Raw genomic sequence first — 16,854 nt, forward strand, 5'->3', positions numbered from 1 at the left:
TACATGGGTAGGAAGGGAATAGAGGGATGCAGATCTTGCAAGTGAAGATGGTTTTTGTATGGAAGGGCAAAATGTGTCAGCTTGGAGGGCTAAAGGACCTATTCCTGTGTTTATTTTGTTCATATCCACCATAAGTCACATAGTCCCATAGCTAGCTTGATTGATTTACTAGCTTGGTTAATTTACTGCCCCTAAATATTCAACTTGGACTTCAGTATTCTCCACTTTGTTTTCCTATCTCATTGCATCTCCTATCTTCTATTTCCATACCATGAATGAAGCATACTTCTCAGTCACAACCATTTATAAACTAATCTGAAACACACCAACATTCAATATATAAAAACCACAGGTCAGTTATGATTCAGCATTACTTACATTTTGATCAGGGTGTAAAGCTGTTCTGAAAGTATTATGTGTAAATTTGTGAGGTAATTATACACTATTTAAATGTATGATTTAAAGACTTTGGTGGTGAATACTAAAGATTATAATTTTCAAAGCTTGGGAGAAGATTTGTAGCTTGGAGGCTCCCAAGCACTGAGGATGTCACCTAGACAGGGGACGAAACGTCTACAACAAAAATTCCCAGCTCGGCGAACAGAACCACAACAATAAAGATTATAATGTTGCAGTATACTTGTTGATGTTGTTTGCAATACCACAGGATGATTTAAATCTGGAAGAAGCACCTACTCAGATCTGAAATAAAAACAGAAATTGCTGGAGAAATTCAGCAGGTCCAGTGGTATCTGTGGAGAGAAAGCAGAATTAGTATTTCGAGTCCAGTGACCCTTCTTCAGATCTGCCTTTTTGAACCAATTGCCATCAGTATATGTTTAGAGGAAGAAATAGTTTATATTTAAAGAATTCTTAAGAGACTCAATGACTCTAAATGAATTAACTGAAGTATGTTACAAGTACTGTTGTTAGATAGACAAACACAAAATATATTTGAATACAAAAGGATTTCACAGACAATAAGTTACATAATGACCAGATAATGTGCTTTTGCTGGGCTTAGTTGATGTACAAAAGGCAACTCTTTTTTTTAAGAAGGTGCCTTGGGCTTTTACATTCAATAAGGAAGCTGATATGACAGGCCTTTGGCATCTCACTAAAAGACAACATTGATAATGATACAGCACCCTCCACATACAGCACCGCAATATCAGCCTACATTTTCTACTAGGTCTGTAATGCAGCAAGAACATATAAATCTGCCCGAGAGTGGAGTGATAATTTTTAAATGTAAATTTGGAGACGCATTCATTTGCAAAACTACTGTTATAAATCAGTGATTTTTTTCCTATAATTTGTATTCATTATATCCATAGAGAAAAAAATGTTGTCTCAAACCAAAACATGCCTTTCTAATTTTTGATGAAGTATGGATACACTCAGTATTTCATGTTTTGAATCCCTGGACCTGAAGTTTACATTCTCGTCACAAAATAAATCACTTTGTTTCATGCATGTGCCATTAAGAAAGATAATGAGCATTCAATCAATGTATAAGGAACAAATGCCTTGGATTTGTTTGCTAGAGTCAAATTCCAATGTTTGTTTCTTCATTTGCCACTGTACAAAACCAAACTGCTTTAGTGACAATGTATGTATATACAGATTTTTTATTATGAATAAAGTATATTTTTGAAATAAACACAAAGATGAGTGCTTAGTCAATAAATCATGTCCACTCCGATGTCTTGCTCAGCTCTGAGTATGAGTTGGTTGAGACTAATTATAATGTAAACATTTTTGTTACTGCTAAAGATGTGTGAAAATAATAGCACTGTACTGGCCAGCAGTAAGCTTATCAAATTTAGTGAAGTTCAGTCTGGAAAAAGCACCTTATATAGCACCTTCAAAGTAATAAAATGATCCAAGGCACTTCACAGTAACATTATAAAACAAAATGTCACACTGATAAAAGGAGATACTAGGTCAGATAACTGGAAGTCTGTTTGAAGATGTAGATGTTAAGCAGTGTCTTAAGTGAGGAAAGAGAGGTAGAGAGATTGGGAGATTTAATGAGGGAATACCAGAGCTTCAGGTCAGAACACTGCAAGTATAACAACTAATGGTGGTTGATTTGAAATGTAGAATGCTTGTGAAACCAGAATTAGATGAATAGAATTATCATGAAAGTTATGGAGATGGAGGAGATACAGGGATGGGATTGTTGAGGCCAGGCATGGATTTATATTTCAAATTTTGGAAATTGACTTCCTTGATGAAGAGCCAATGTAGGTCAGTGAACAGATAAGGGAACAAGGTTGGCATGAATTGGGACATGAGCAGCAGAATTTTGTATGTTTTCATATCTATAGGGGATATGCTAACCAAATGTACCTTGGGATATTCAAATCTAGAGGTACCAAAGCCACAGAAATAGTTTCAGTAGATGAGCTTGAGGCTAAGATACAGTCAGTTACAGAGGTACAAATAGGAAGTCTGTGTGATGGAAGAGTTCAGTCTGAAACAGTTGCCAAAAGGATGGTTGGGGTCGGTGGTCATTAAATGGATCCTATGTGTCAGACCAAAGACAATGGCTTTGGTCTTCCCAACACATTTATCCAGTTACCTGAAAAGCAGTTTGACTATTTGGAAACTAGCTGAGGTCAAGACATGTAGAGATGAGGTAGAACTGGTTGTCATTGGCATACACGTATAAAAGAAGCTGTGCTTTTGTATGATGTCACCCTGGGGATGTATATAAATGGGAAATAGGACTGGCCAGGATAGACCCTTGGAGGATACTAGAGGTAACAATATGAAAGCTGGAAAAGTAGCTGTTGCAGATGATTTCATTATAATGGAGCCAGATGGCTGTGCATGAACACAGTTGAATAGCAATCACGATATGATGGGGAAATGCAGTTCACAAACAATATTGCTGAAGTATACCATCAAAGTAGAAAAATATGGTAACATTTTTTTGCAAACAGTTACTTTCCCTAATCTACTCATGCATCCTATTTATAATTGCACATAATAACACAGAGACCTAAGCAAGTACCATATCTTGTTCACTTTAAGTAATATGTCTTTGTATAAAGCTTTGAGTAAGAGCAGTAGAGTAATCAAATGGAATTTAATTCTGGAAAATAGTGCACAAAATATCTAATCAGTGAATGCATCAGTACTGAGAAATGAAAAAAAAATTAAATCACCTGGTCTAATGCCACATACAAGAAGCAGGTGGAGGAAATATTAAGGTTTTTGTGACTGTTCATTTACACCAGTAAACTATTGTAACTGTAACATCTGGAATATTGAAGGGCTTTTGCACGAAACATCGATTTCAAAGCTCCTTGGATGCTGCCTGAACTGCTGTGCTCTTCCAGCACCACTAATCCAGAATCTGGTTTCCAGCATCTGCAGTCATTGTTTTTACATCTGGAATATTATGTCTACTAGAAAAACATTTTTTGCCATCAAAAGAATGCCAATAATTGCAAACCCTGACATTGATAACACTTTAATTCAAACATCCAGGATCTTTACTACATCACACATCTCCATTTTGTTAATCTTGTGAGGGGTTTTTGGAAGCTATACCTTCACAGGCTACCTTATAAATAGTTCAAACTGATGATTGCATCTTGCACTTGCCAGAAGTGTAAACCGTGTTCATATGTTTACTTTGAAATCATTTTTAAGCAAAACTTTGTTTTAGAATGTTCACTGAACCACATCTATGTTCATGGCTGATACAGGAGACTGTGACTGTAACTTTTATCTTGGTTAGCACATGACTAATAACAAAAATCACAACTGTTTCACAATAATTGGATTCTAAGCCTCTTAAACTGGCCTACAACAATAGCTTACATTTATATACTACCTTCAACATTGAATATAAAAAATGGTTCACAGTGGCACAGAGAAAAAAAAAGAGAATTGTTTTGCCAGGATAAATTTAGAAATATTAGGAAGGGAGATCAGACACTTATTCAAATAACTCAGTCTGTGACAATGGCTGTGGGAGTGGTAGTTGTGTCACAACTGATGGTTTCAGTTTTACCGATGCTAGGCTGGAGAAAATTTGTGGATCATCAAGGCTGGTTGGATTTGTAATCTGACATCATCAAAGAAGTCAAAGGTCAGGGAAAATTATCAAGATTTGGGATTCAGCAACATAAGTATGGATGTTAATCCTGCAAATGATAAATTAGAGGAAAAATTAGCCGAGATCTCTGCTGAATTTTGCATGTAATTAATTATTGGTCAGAAATTATTGCTGTAGATAGTCTGAATAAGATTAGATAGACAGTTTAGATTTTGGTAGGCTGGTGAATCAGATGAGCATATGGACAACAGAGGCATTGGCAGAGAAAAAACCCCCGGCAGAAAACAGAGCTAAGTGTAATGGAGGCATCAACATTTATACACACACTAATAGGTGGCAGATAAAATATAAGGTTTGAATATCACAACAAAGTTAGGCACTGTTGAAATAATCTTATGCGAGTAATCAGGGACAGGAATGAAATCAAGTGCTAGTATGAAATTTGGGGTGAAAAGTGAATAAGTTGGCTATAGATCGACAACAGTAAGTTGAGAGCAATTATGTTTATTAAGATATTCAGTAGTATAGTGGTGATCATGGTGTTAATGATGGTGTTAGACAGTACATGAATGTTGATGCCATGTTTACTTAAATTAAAAATAAGGAATTTTTAGTATCACCAGCGATTGGCACAGAGTCAACATTTTATTCTTCAAAAAAAAGTGCTCATAAAAGGAAGTGAAGTAGCCATTGCAGATAATGTTAAACTAAGCAATGATTGTGCCACTGAGGAAATACAATGAAAGTAGATGGAATAGTTACCATGTTGTTCAAGTGGAAATTAGTTTCAATAGGTCGTGATGAGTCTCATGAAGGGTGTCAATGACACATGTGACGAGCTTAACAGTAGTAGGGTCACCAGAGTTAAGACTGTAATTGCAAAGATTATAAAGCAGAAGGGTGGACATTTTCAGGTGAGAAACATGATAGTTTTGAATGCACATTGTCTGACGATAGACAGCCATTGATGATACATGCCCTGATATCAGAAGGTGTTGGGCCAAAAATGATAATTTGGTGAACACTTAGGATGGGGAAAGAATTTAGGGAGCTGTCAGTCATTGACAAAAAAAAAGGTTTTAATATATATTATAAAATGTGTCAAACTTCAGTGGTTTATGTTTATTATGTGATTAAATTGCAATTCTCAATTTAGTTGAAACTAATGTTACAGCTGTTTCTAATATTCAGAAAACTTAAAAAAAGTAAGAAATTTTATTGAAAATGGAAAATGAAATTGATATTCCCAGTTCCTATATTAAAATGATAACTTGATCTTTAGTATATAAGAAGTTATTCCATCTCTTTACTTCTTCAAATCGAGGAACACAATTTTCCATCAGAGGACAGTGTCACATAAACTTCAGTTCATGCTGTTGCAGTATACAAAAGGACAACCAGGCTATTTTCACCCTCTGACTCAGAAAGAAAGTACAACCAACTGAGAAAAGGTTGTGAAGATACAATAATTTGATTTAGCTTGGAGCTGAGGAGTGGAATATGATCCTGTAAAGAGATACAGTACAAATATCGTAGTTGACACTGAATTGTGGAAGAACTATATTGATTGACCAAATGATCAAAATAGACTGAAATAATTTCTTTAAATAAATAAAAAGACAGAGCGAAGCCAAAATAACCACAGGTGTCTTACAGCATGAGGCTGTGGAAATAATAATAGGGAACAGGAAAGGGCAGAGGAGTTGAATGAATACTTTGCATCAGTCTTCACAGTAGAAATCACTAATAGCATTCCAAACTTACTAAATAACAAAAGGGCAAAAGGAGGAGAAGAAATAAATACAATTACTAGAGAAAGGGTAATGAGAAAAACTAATGAGGCTAAAGACTAATAAGCTTCCTGGACCTGATGGGATGCATCCTAGGATATTGAATGAAGTAGCTACAGAGACAATGGATGCACTGAGTAATATTTAAGGAATCTCAGATTCTGGAAAAGCCCTGGATTGGAAAACTGCCAATGTAACACTTTTATTTAAAAAGGGAAGGAGACAAAAAAAGGTAATGATAAGCCAATTAGCTTAAAGTCTGGTATTAGGAATATTATTGATGGTATATAAGAGATGTAATAGAAGAACATTTTGAAGTACACAATATGATTAAGCAGATTCAGCATGCCTTCATGAAGAGGATTTCATGCTTAATAAATTTACCAATTGAAGAGATGAAAAGTAGGATATGTATTGGGAAAAGAATAGATGTAATGTATTTGGATTTTCAGAAGGTATTTGTTAAGATGCCACAAGTTAGGTCCTTAATGAGATAACAGCCCTTGGTATTGGATGTAGAATGTTAGCAAAGATAAGAGGATTGGCTAACTAATAGAAGACAGAGAATTAGGGTAAGTGGGACTTATTTAAAATGGCAATCTAACTGGTGGAATGTCCTAGGAGTAATACTAGGGTACTCTTATTAAATAGGTGGCTCAGTGGTTAGCACTGCTGCCTCACAGCACCAGAGTTCCAGGTTCAATTCCAGCTTTGGGTGACTGTCTGTGTGGAGTTTGCACATTCTCCCTCTCTCAGCGAGGGTTTCCTCTGGGTGCTCCAGTTTCCTCTCACAGTCCAAAGTTGTGCAGGCCAGATGAATTGGCCATGCTAAATTGCCCATAGTGTTAGGTGCATTAATCAGAGAGAAATGGGTCTGGATGGGTTACTCTTCGGAGGGTCAATGTGGACTGGATGGGCCAAAGGGCCTGTTTCCACACTGTAGGGAATCTAATCTAATACAAATGTTAATGACTTGGTTGAGGAAAATGAATGCGGTATATCCAAGTTTGTGGATGACACAAACATAAGGGGGAAGGCAAGTGGTGAAAATGACAACTTGGGCAAAAACTTGACATCTGGAATATAATTTAGAGAAATGTGAGATGATACATTTTGAAGGAAAAATAAAGGCACTGAACATTATTGAAATAGAGAAAGACTATGGAAAGCTATGGGACAAGATGGATTTGGGAGGTCCTTGCCCACAAATCAAAGAAAGCTAGCATCCAAGTTCAGCAGGTAATAGGGAAGGCAAATGGAATGTTGGCCTTCATTTCAAGTGAAATGGAGCATAAAATTAAGTAAGTCTTTCTAAAACTGTAAAATGCTCTTGTCAGATCAAAACTAAAATATTGTGAACAGTTTTGGGATCTTTGTCTGGTATTTACTGGAAGCAGTCCAGAGAAGATTCACTAAGCTGATCCTGGATATGCAGGACTATATTCTGAGGAGATTAGATTAGATTAGATTACTTACAGTGTGGAAACAGGCCCTTCGGCCCAACAAGTCCACACCGCCCCGCCGAAGCGCAACCCACCCATACCCCTACATCTACCCCTTACCTACACTACGGGCAATTTAGGATGGCCAATTCACCTGACCTGCACATCTTTGGACTGTGGGAGGAAACCGGAGCACCCGGAGGAAACCCACGCAGACACGGGGAGGATGTGCAAACTCCACACAGTCAGTCGCCTGAGGCGGGAATTGAACCTGGGTCTCTGGCGCTGTGAGGCAGCAGTGCTAACCACTGTGCCACCGTGCCGCCCACTAAGTTGAGTAGGTTGGGCCTGTATTCTTTGGAATTTAAAAGAATGAGAGGTGACCTTATTGATACATACAGGATCCTTGGTGGACTAAAGGGAGTGGATATAGAATGTTTGTATCTCCTTGTGGACAATTCCAGGATCAGAGGGTATAATCTCAGAACAAGATGTTACATGTTTAAAACAGAGATGAGGAGGGAGTTCATCTCTCAGAAGGCAGTGGATCTGTGGAATTCTTTACCACAAAGATCTATTGAGGCTGAATCGTTAAGTATATTCAAGGCTGAGAGAGACAAATTTCTAATCAAAAAGGGAATTGAGGATTAAAGGGAAAAGGCAAGAATATAGTCTTGAGAATGATCAGATTATCCATGATTTCATTGAATGGTGGAGCAGTCTTAATGGGCTGAATGGCCTACTTCTTCTGTGATATCTCATGTTATTATGGCCTTATGGTGCATGAGGTATTGCTATCCCTTTCCTCCAGTGAAGTTTGTAAACATAGTGTGCAGTTTGACTCTTCAAAAATAACGGTTGTGATTTGCATTTCTGTTCTATTTATTTCTAATGCATACTTTTTTTGAAGAAATGACCCTGCCAACATGTCCAGACTTTTAGTTGGAAGAACACTTAGATTTATTATTTATGTAGATTTCCCATGGAACACTTATGATGATATAATGCAATAGGGGACATCATATTTTAAGTATCACAATGAGTGGTGAATTAAAATAGTTCATTTTAACATGGATAGAAATTCCCCAACTCACCATGGTCCCTTGGAAAAATCTCAGTATTAATATGTCCACATAACCTGTAATTCTCCTAAAATCTCTAGACTGGAGAGACCACATTTTGTGTACTGCATCCCGAGAGGCGACCTCCTCTCTCAATCGCTGTTGTTCCCAAATGTTTAAAAACTGCGTTAAAAATGGGATTCTTCGAACGTTAAATCTCGAATTACTGTGTCATTTAAATGACTTTCTTTTTGTTTGGGAAAGAGATTATGGGAAGGCATAAAACACAGCTTCAAAAATGAGAAAAATAAACCCCTCTTAATAGAAAAGATCACCTCATCGAATGAGTCACTTGCCCAGTCCCTTTTCCCTGCTGGAGGATTTTTCGTCACAGAATACAAATACAAATTACCACTTGATTGCCTTTTTGAAGTACATTTCCTTTGGCCTACACCAGTTATTCAGTTTACTTGCTTTTCACCCTGTGTCACCTCCTTCCCTCTTGCTCATCCTCTGCCCTCCCCTGCCATAACACAAACATTGCCCTCTCTGAACCCGGATTTCTTGCAGACATTGACTCGCCTCTGTTTTGCTTCAGATCAACCTGTTCAGAGATGTTATGACACACCTCTGGAGCAGGGTGGGACTTGAAGCCGGATCCTCTGGCTCAAAGAAAGGGACTTTGCCGCTGCGCCACAAAAGCCGCTTTACTCTGTGACATTATAACAAACCATTTGTGCTTGTTATGCCAGATAACTATCAAGAGAGAATCGCCTCTCTTCCTGTTACCGCTTCTGCGTTCCTTGCCTCCTCTTCAATATTTTGTGTTTTGGCTTTTATATGATTGTGTTCCTCTCCTCACTCTATCTGACTCGCACACTCTTTTCTCGGTGTAAATAAAATTGACTTATTTATTTCTATTGTCCTGAAAGACATAATTTCAAAAGACATGGTACTGATACTACAAAAAAGCTCAAGTTATCTGTCCTGAGTTTTTAAAACAAACTCTATGCACGTTTGTAATATCTTGATGACCTACAAACAGTTTTAAGTTTATTCTGTCGATGACATATCAGACTAGAAGCTGGAATATAAATTGAGTTTGGGTTTCATTCTGCATGTTTCACGGTTCCCTGTAACTCTTGTTTTGTCCTCATACTTTCCTTTGGTGAAACATCTGTTATATTTGGTAAACTATCTGCTACATTACAGCGGCAGATTTATTTGACACCACACATACCAAATCCCACAAAATGTCACCTCAGAGTCAGTTTTTCGACAGATGCTAGATGTTTGCAGAAAAAAAAGAGAGATTTTGTTTTTATAAATATGCTAGTGTACATTTTAATTGCAATTATATGCAGTAACAATAATTTCAAACCCCGTACACCCAGAACCACGGATTAGGATAATTAAAACAACGCTTTAAAAATCCTTTTACACTCATTTTCTTCAGAGATAGATTTTGAAAATATGCCGCTTTATCTGTCAGTGTTACCAAGTCCTGACATACAGGCTTACGGCGTGCTGAGTATGTATTCAGTACAGATGACATTTAAAACCACTGCAGATATCAAAGATTCTGAATCCAATATTTGTAGGTGCTCAAAATAAACAATTTGGACACATATGACAAGCCCAAGGAATATTGTTAAACAATATTACTCAAATAGATTTAAATTCATCAGCTAAGTTCGACACTATGGAAGTTTAAAATATGCACGGAGGTCCTTTAAGCTGAAAGTAAACTTTCATTATGTTTGATAAAGACCACCGTACATTTTAAGTGCCAAGAGATATTATTACTGTTTATATTCTTGCTCAAAGCTGCAAATGCGTGGAACACGCGAGAGTATTGCAAGTGCAGAAAAGCTAGGCTTTCGGATTATTCGGTAGACAGCCATTAACAAAAAAAATACACAACTGGCTAATTCAAACTCCTAACTCAAGCTGTGCGAGGAAGTACATGTTTGCGAGATGGATATTAATAGGTTTAGTAAATGGGCAAAACGTTGTCAAAAAAGGACAGAATATTATCTAAATGGAACAAAGCTGTAGAAAGCTGCAACATAAAGGGACTAAGGAGTACTTGTGCCAGCACACAGGGGCAGCAGATAATTAGGAAGGCTAACGGAATGTTGGGCCTTATTCCTAGGGGTTTAGAATGTAAAAATAAGGAAATCGTCACTGCAAATGTACAAGGTGCTGGTGAGACCACATATGGTGTGCTGTGAGCAGATTTGTCCCCTCATTTGAGAAAATGTATGATTTCATTTAAGGTAGTTCAGAGGAGGTTCAGTAGGATAATCCCAGGTATGGAAGGATTCTAAAGGGGCTTAAAACAGGACAAATGCTGTCAGAATATTTTCCCTCGTAGCAGAGTTTAGCGCTGGGGGCATAGTCTCAGAATAAAGGGGCACCAATGAGGAGGAATTTCAGCTCTGAGGGTTGAGAGTCTTTGGAACTCCTTGCCAAAAGGACCAGTGAGGCCACAGTCCTTCTGTATATTTATTTCAGGCTGAGTTAGGTAGATTCTTAATCAGTAGGGGAATCAAAGTTATCTGAAAAGGCAGGAAGGTGAACTTAAGGATCATCAGATCATGAAATGGCAGAGCAGGCTCGAGGGGCTGAATGGCCTACTCTGTTCCTTTTTTTATGGTCTTATGGACTAGAGCTCAGTGCCTGGATATTGTCACTAGCACGATCTCCTTGGGGAGCAAAACAAATCTATAATGTAAAAAAATAGCGTTTTATTTTTCACATAGTCCTCGACAATTTATAAAAAATAACATTGACTGGATGTTTCTAGTGTGCAAACCTGTAATCTGTAGTGCAGAATCCGGTCATGTTCACATTGAAAACAGTATGCTTGCAAATTACTGCAGATCTCGAGAACCGTAATAATATTTCAATTCAAAACACACACAAATTACAGCTGTTACAGGAAATCTGAGTTAAAAGCAAAAATTGCTGAAAATATCGGCAGCCCTGGAGATATGTGTGAAAGAACAACTGAAGGTTTGAGGCTCACTATCTTTCATCAGAATGCAGCTTCTGAATAGAGGCATAGACCTCACATTTTAAATTCCTCCACATATATTGGTGGAAATACTCAAACAGGCCTTGTCATCTTGTTTACCTCACCGACTTCTCTTTTTTTTCTCCGAGTCCACAATATAGAAACAAAATGGTTGTGAGTTGTACTTCAGAGACAAAATGAGCATTTGCAGATGATGTGGTTCAGATAGTCATAGCACAGAAACAGACCCCTCGATCCAACCAGTCCATGCCGAACATAAATCCATGCCAATCCAAAGATGTGCAGGTCAGGTGAATTGGTCATGCTAAACTGTCCATCGTGTTAGGTGCATTAGTCAGGGGTAATTATAGGGTGGGCAAATGGGTTTGGATGGGCTGCTCTTCGGGGGGTCGGTGTGGACTTGTTGGGCCGAAGGGCCTGTTTCCATACTGTAGGGAATCTAATCTACTCATAATTCCAAACTAAACTAGTCCCACCTGCCAGCTCTTATCCCATACCCCTCCAAACATTTCCTATTCAGGTACTTAGTCAAATGCCTTTTAAAGGGTGTAACTGTCCCTACGTCCACCATTTCCTCAGAATGTTCATTCCACACACCAGCCATTGAGTAAAAAATAATGCCCATCATGCTTTTTTAAAAATCTCTCTCCTCTCATCTTAAATATGTGCCCCCTAGTGTTGAAATCCCCATCCTAGTGAAAAGACAACCACCATTAACCCTACCTATACCCTCGTGATTTTATAAACTTCTATAAAGTCACCTTGCAAACTCCTGTGCTCCAATTAAAACAAAGTCCCAGCTCAGACTTTTGAATCTTCCAGATATTCCCATTAAAATTTACCTTGTATCCTGTTTTACTGGGCCGTCACTCTTTGTTCCTGATTTTCTTCTGTCTGACTCTGAAATTGAAAAGCGCCCAGATTCAGGCTTTAAAAGCAGCAGTAGCTACTGACTTTCATGACGCTTGAACATACACCAATGCGTTCCCTTTCACTCGAGGGGGTTCAGAAGAGATTTATCAGGATGTTGCCGGATTTAGAAGGTTGCAGTTGTAACGATAGGCTGGATAGACTGGGACCTTTTTTCACTGGAGTCTGGGAGGTTGAGATCTGATTGAAGTTTATAAAATGAGAGGTATAGATAGAGTCGGTGGGAGTTTACTTTTTCCCTAAAATGGGGACTTTCAAAACTAGGGGTCAGACGTTTAAGGTGAGAGAAGAGAGGTTTAAAAAAGATATGAGGCATTTGTTTTTACACAGAGGGTGGTTCCAATGCGGAATCAACTTCCTGAGGAAGTGGGGGTGCAGGTACAATTACAATGATTAAAAGACATTTGGATAAAGACATGAATAGGAAAAGTTAAGAGGGACATGGAGCAGGAGCAGGCAAGCGGGACTGGTTTTGTTTGCGATTATGTTCGGCATGGACTGGTTAGTTTGAGGGGTCTGTATCGGCACTGTGTGACTCTATGACTATCTGAATCACAACATCTGCAAATGTTCATTCTGAAAGTCTCAGCAGTTTCATAGTTGACTTTTAAGTTAGTGCAGTGATTTACGTCAAATACTTTCGGGGACAAAAAAAAGGCAACTTATATTACTTTCCTGATGGCCTGGAGGGTGTCTTGTTTGAGATTTGTTTAAAATCATATTCTCTCTCCCTAAATGCTGTTTACCGACTTTGACAATCCCATATATTGTGAGACAAAAATGTTCCCCATGCCTCAACAGATATTGTCGTCTGTATTCACACCCTAACCATGCTTGGGGTCAATATTAAATTGCTCTAACATTGCAGGGGAGCAGTGGTACAGCTCCCCTGATTCAAAGGAAACGACTATGCTGATGCCATGGACAACTTACTGATGTGACCCATCTCACTTCTCTCATCTAATGCAATGAGCAGGCATTTCTTTGAGCAGCGTTTAGCTGTGACTGACCGAGTCTATGAAAATGACTACAAATCCTCGATCATTTTAATATTCAGAAACGAAATTTACAAAATACTGAATCCGGCTGTTTACCAGTGAGGAAAATGTACAAAAAAAATCCCCATATTCTGGGCACTTCTATGCCGTTACACATTGCGTTAAAGCAATAACGGTTTTGCTAGCTGTTCATTAACAGGAAATGAGCAGAGAGGCAGGCGAGCACCAGCTTTATTTACTTACCTGTTAATCAGGATTGGCCTGGATACATTCTGCAAAACATGTTCTGAGATTCCCCTATAATACCCATTTGATTCATTAATATCAATCTATCGGAGTTTCAATTCTAAAATTAGCGATTAAAGTGTTTTTCAAACGGAGTCCGAGATGCATGGTATAATTTACTGCGATTTTAACATGCTAGTCTGTATTTTGACTGTTCACCTATAGTTTAAGAAATAAAAGACGAAACTTATTTTTGCATCAGTGCGAACAGAAATGACCTCGGTAGAAACGGCGGCGCGGGGGCTCAGCGGTTAGCACTGCTGCCTCACAGCGCCAGGATCGGTGTCTGTGTGGAGTTTGCACATTCTCCCTCTGTTTCTGCGTGGGTTTCCTTCGGGTGCTCCGATTTCCTCCCACAGCCCAAGGATGTGTCGGTTTGGTGCAGGTGTCAGGGGTAAATGTAAGGATGATGGGATAGGGAATAGGTCTGGGTGGGTTACATTTCAGAGGGTAAGTGTGGACTTGTTGGGCCGAAGAGCCTGTTTCCACAGTGTAGGGATTTTACAGGTCGTTCAGATAGTTGAATGTTTAAAACCGTGTTTCTGGTTCTGATATCATGTCAAGACATCGCGTTGATGGTAAAGTTTTGAAAATTGAAATAGGATCGGTCCTTCCTTTTGACCTGACACTTCCTCCTCAAAATGACTCCCGTATTTTACAAGTTTAACAAGATGGAAGACTTATCCACTACCCCCACCGTCTCCCCCACATCCCCCCCCCGCCCCCCCACACACACTTAGTTTTGAATTCTGAAATTCTGATCAGATTGCCTCGGTAAATGTGGGGGACAAGGTTGAAGCGAGCAGAATTTCTGGCTTAGATAACCCTTTCCCATGCGCATCGCTTTGGGATTCAGTCGTTAACTGACCAGAAACACTGCGACGCAGTTGTGCCTGTTTTTTTTTAAATATAAACTCTGCCAATTTTATACTCTGCCGTATAAACAAGAGTGCGGTGTTAGGGCTGTCTTTCGGTTTGAGACACGCGGCTGATGCCTCACATGCGGGGTTTTCTGCTCTCTGTTCCAATTTCGCGACCACGTTCTTCAATAGATATTTTAATATCTAGAAAGCCCAATTCAGAGTATCCCCTTTCTCAGTTGAAGAGTACACGCCTCAAAAGCAGAGCTGTTAAAGTCATGATTCTTTGCACGTTTCATAACAATAACGGTTCTCCCTCTTCCCCTCCCAAATAATAAACGGTCCGAATTTATATTTACACAGTATCATAGGGACACAGAGACGATAATAAAGCCCCAGTTTTCAGGGCTGATCTGCGATTTAAATTGGTGCCTTTCCTTCATAGCTTCCGGTGATTAAGATGTTTCCAAAACAAACACGTGCATCAATCGTCGGTTGGCTCATTTGGCTGGACGGCTGGTTTGCAACGCGGAGTGATACGGAGGTTACCATGGAGAACTCTCCTTCTCAACTTTCTCCTCATCTGAGAGATGGTGACCCTGAGGTTAAACCAGCAGCACCAGCTCTCTCTCTCTCTTTCACACACACGCACACATCTACAAACAGCCCTATGTCAGCAGGACTCAGGCGGCTTTATGGAACAGCATTCCAAACTTAGACCTCCTTCGCCCTAAGATTTCACTCTTCCAAGGTCAGACTGTAATTGTTAGCGCCCTGTCCCTAGCCGGGACTTTCCAAGCAGCAACAACTCTCATAATATATTGACAGTTTTTTTTTTCAAACCAACTCCCTAACCAACCAAACCCCACAGCCTGCAAGCCCAGACTGTATAATGTCTCCTAGTAATTTGACCCTTGCATTTCAAGAATAATTTTGACGTATCTATTGCAAAAGGCTTCATAATTGCTGTCCAATAAGCAACCTCTTTCCTGTCGGTTTGAGATTGTTTCAGGAAATCGCCTGTACTGCTTGCACCGACCTTGTATCGAAATACACAGCATAACAGATTAGAGACACAGTGGAAAATTTAACCCAGTGTTCAAGATGATGCAACGAGCTAGTTTCAGCACAGACCACTCTCCTTCCATGTGGGATTATATTTTTATCATATTAATTGTTTCAAAGCATAAGAATTATTTAACTATAAAGCGATGGATGTTTCCAAGTTATCTTCCAGAAATTGTTATAGGGCATATTAATATGTTTTGTAACAACTATATTGAATTAATTATATTGCCCAAATGATGTATGTTTACATGTTGGGCTTTTACAGAGAATAGAGTGTTTTTTGATTGCAGTCAGAAGTCCTTCCAAACTGGGACTGAGCACGGGATGTTTTGAATGTTATTCGAAGAAGTGGTGTTAATTTCTCGATTTACAAACTGTAGGATCGAACTGTTTATTCATTTAACTCGACATTTCTCCGCTGACGCTAGACTCTTCAAAATGACTCATGGCAAGAATAAAGAGATTTCATTCTTCCTCACCGCCGATTGAATCACGTTTCGACCGAGGCAGGTTTAAAACAATGAAGTTCTGAAATGGATAGACGGTCTGAAATCAGACTCACTGTACAGAGGACATGTTTGATAAAAGTGGCAGGGATGTAAAACGATCACTGACATCCAATATCAAACATCCAGCACAATCTGATATAATATATGGTGCACAATCTGATATAATATATGGTGCACAATCTGATATAATATATGGTCTCTTCTGCTGCATGACAATAATTCTATGTCAGTGTTTTTGAGTAAGGTTTAGACTTTATAGCAGTCTTTCAGAGTAAGTAAAACTAGCATTTTATTTACAAACTTGTATGTCGTAGTTTCCAAAGTTATTAACACTTTCCAATGTGTTATTAAGTCACACTTTGCATTAAAAAGAAAATATCTAGATGTGCCTTTATTGGTTTGATATTTACAATATCTTTTCAGTTGACAGTATAAAAGAGTCAAAAATTGTAAACATTACAAATAGGAGGACTGACAGAGTAAGACTTTTGTTTTCCCATTCCAGTTTCTAACGAAAAAAAAGTGAGGTGAAACTGGTATTACACTAGACAAGACAGCCTCCACCATTACTCCACTGTAACCACTGAATCACTACAACCACAGAAAGAGTCTGTTATAAATCGTATTACCATTTCTTCTACTGCCCGCCTCTTCTCCACATTTCCTATGAAACAATTTTGCAGCATGACACAGAATATTGCAAAGGTGACAGTCTCCGTTTCTCATCCGGCTTGCTGGACTCAAAGGCCTAAGGTCTAATTGAAATGCTGACAGTCTGCCTCTGGATTGTGTTTAC

General features: G+C 38.7%; 1 long non-coding RNA gene across 1 annotated transcript in view; it reads right to left on the bottom strand.

Moving 5' to 3' along the window:
• Window positions 1-16,854, bottom strand: part of LOC140491885 (uncharacterized) — a 58,255-nt gene that overhangs the window by 2,466 nt on the left and 38,935 nt on the right. The gene's annotated exons all lie outside the window — the stretch shown is intronic.

The sequence above is a fragment of the Chiloscyllium punctatum genome, chromosome 2 (genome assembly GCF_047496795.1).
Source record: "Chiloscyllium punctatum isolate Juve2018m chromosome 2, sChiPun1.3, whole genome shotgun sequence".
Lineage (NCBI taxonomy): Eukaryota > Metazoa > Chordata > Chondrichthyes > Orectolobiformes > Hemiscylliidae > Chiloscyllium > Chiloscyllium punctatum.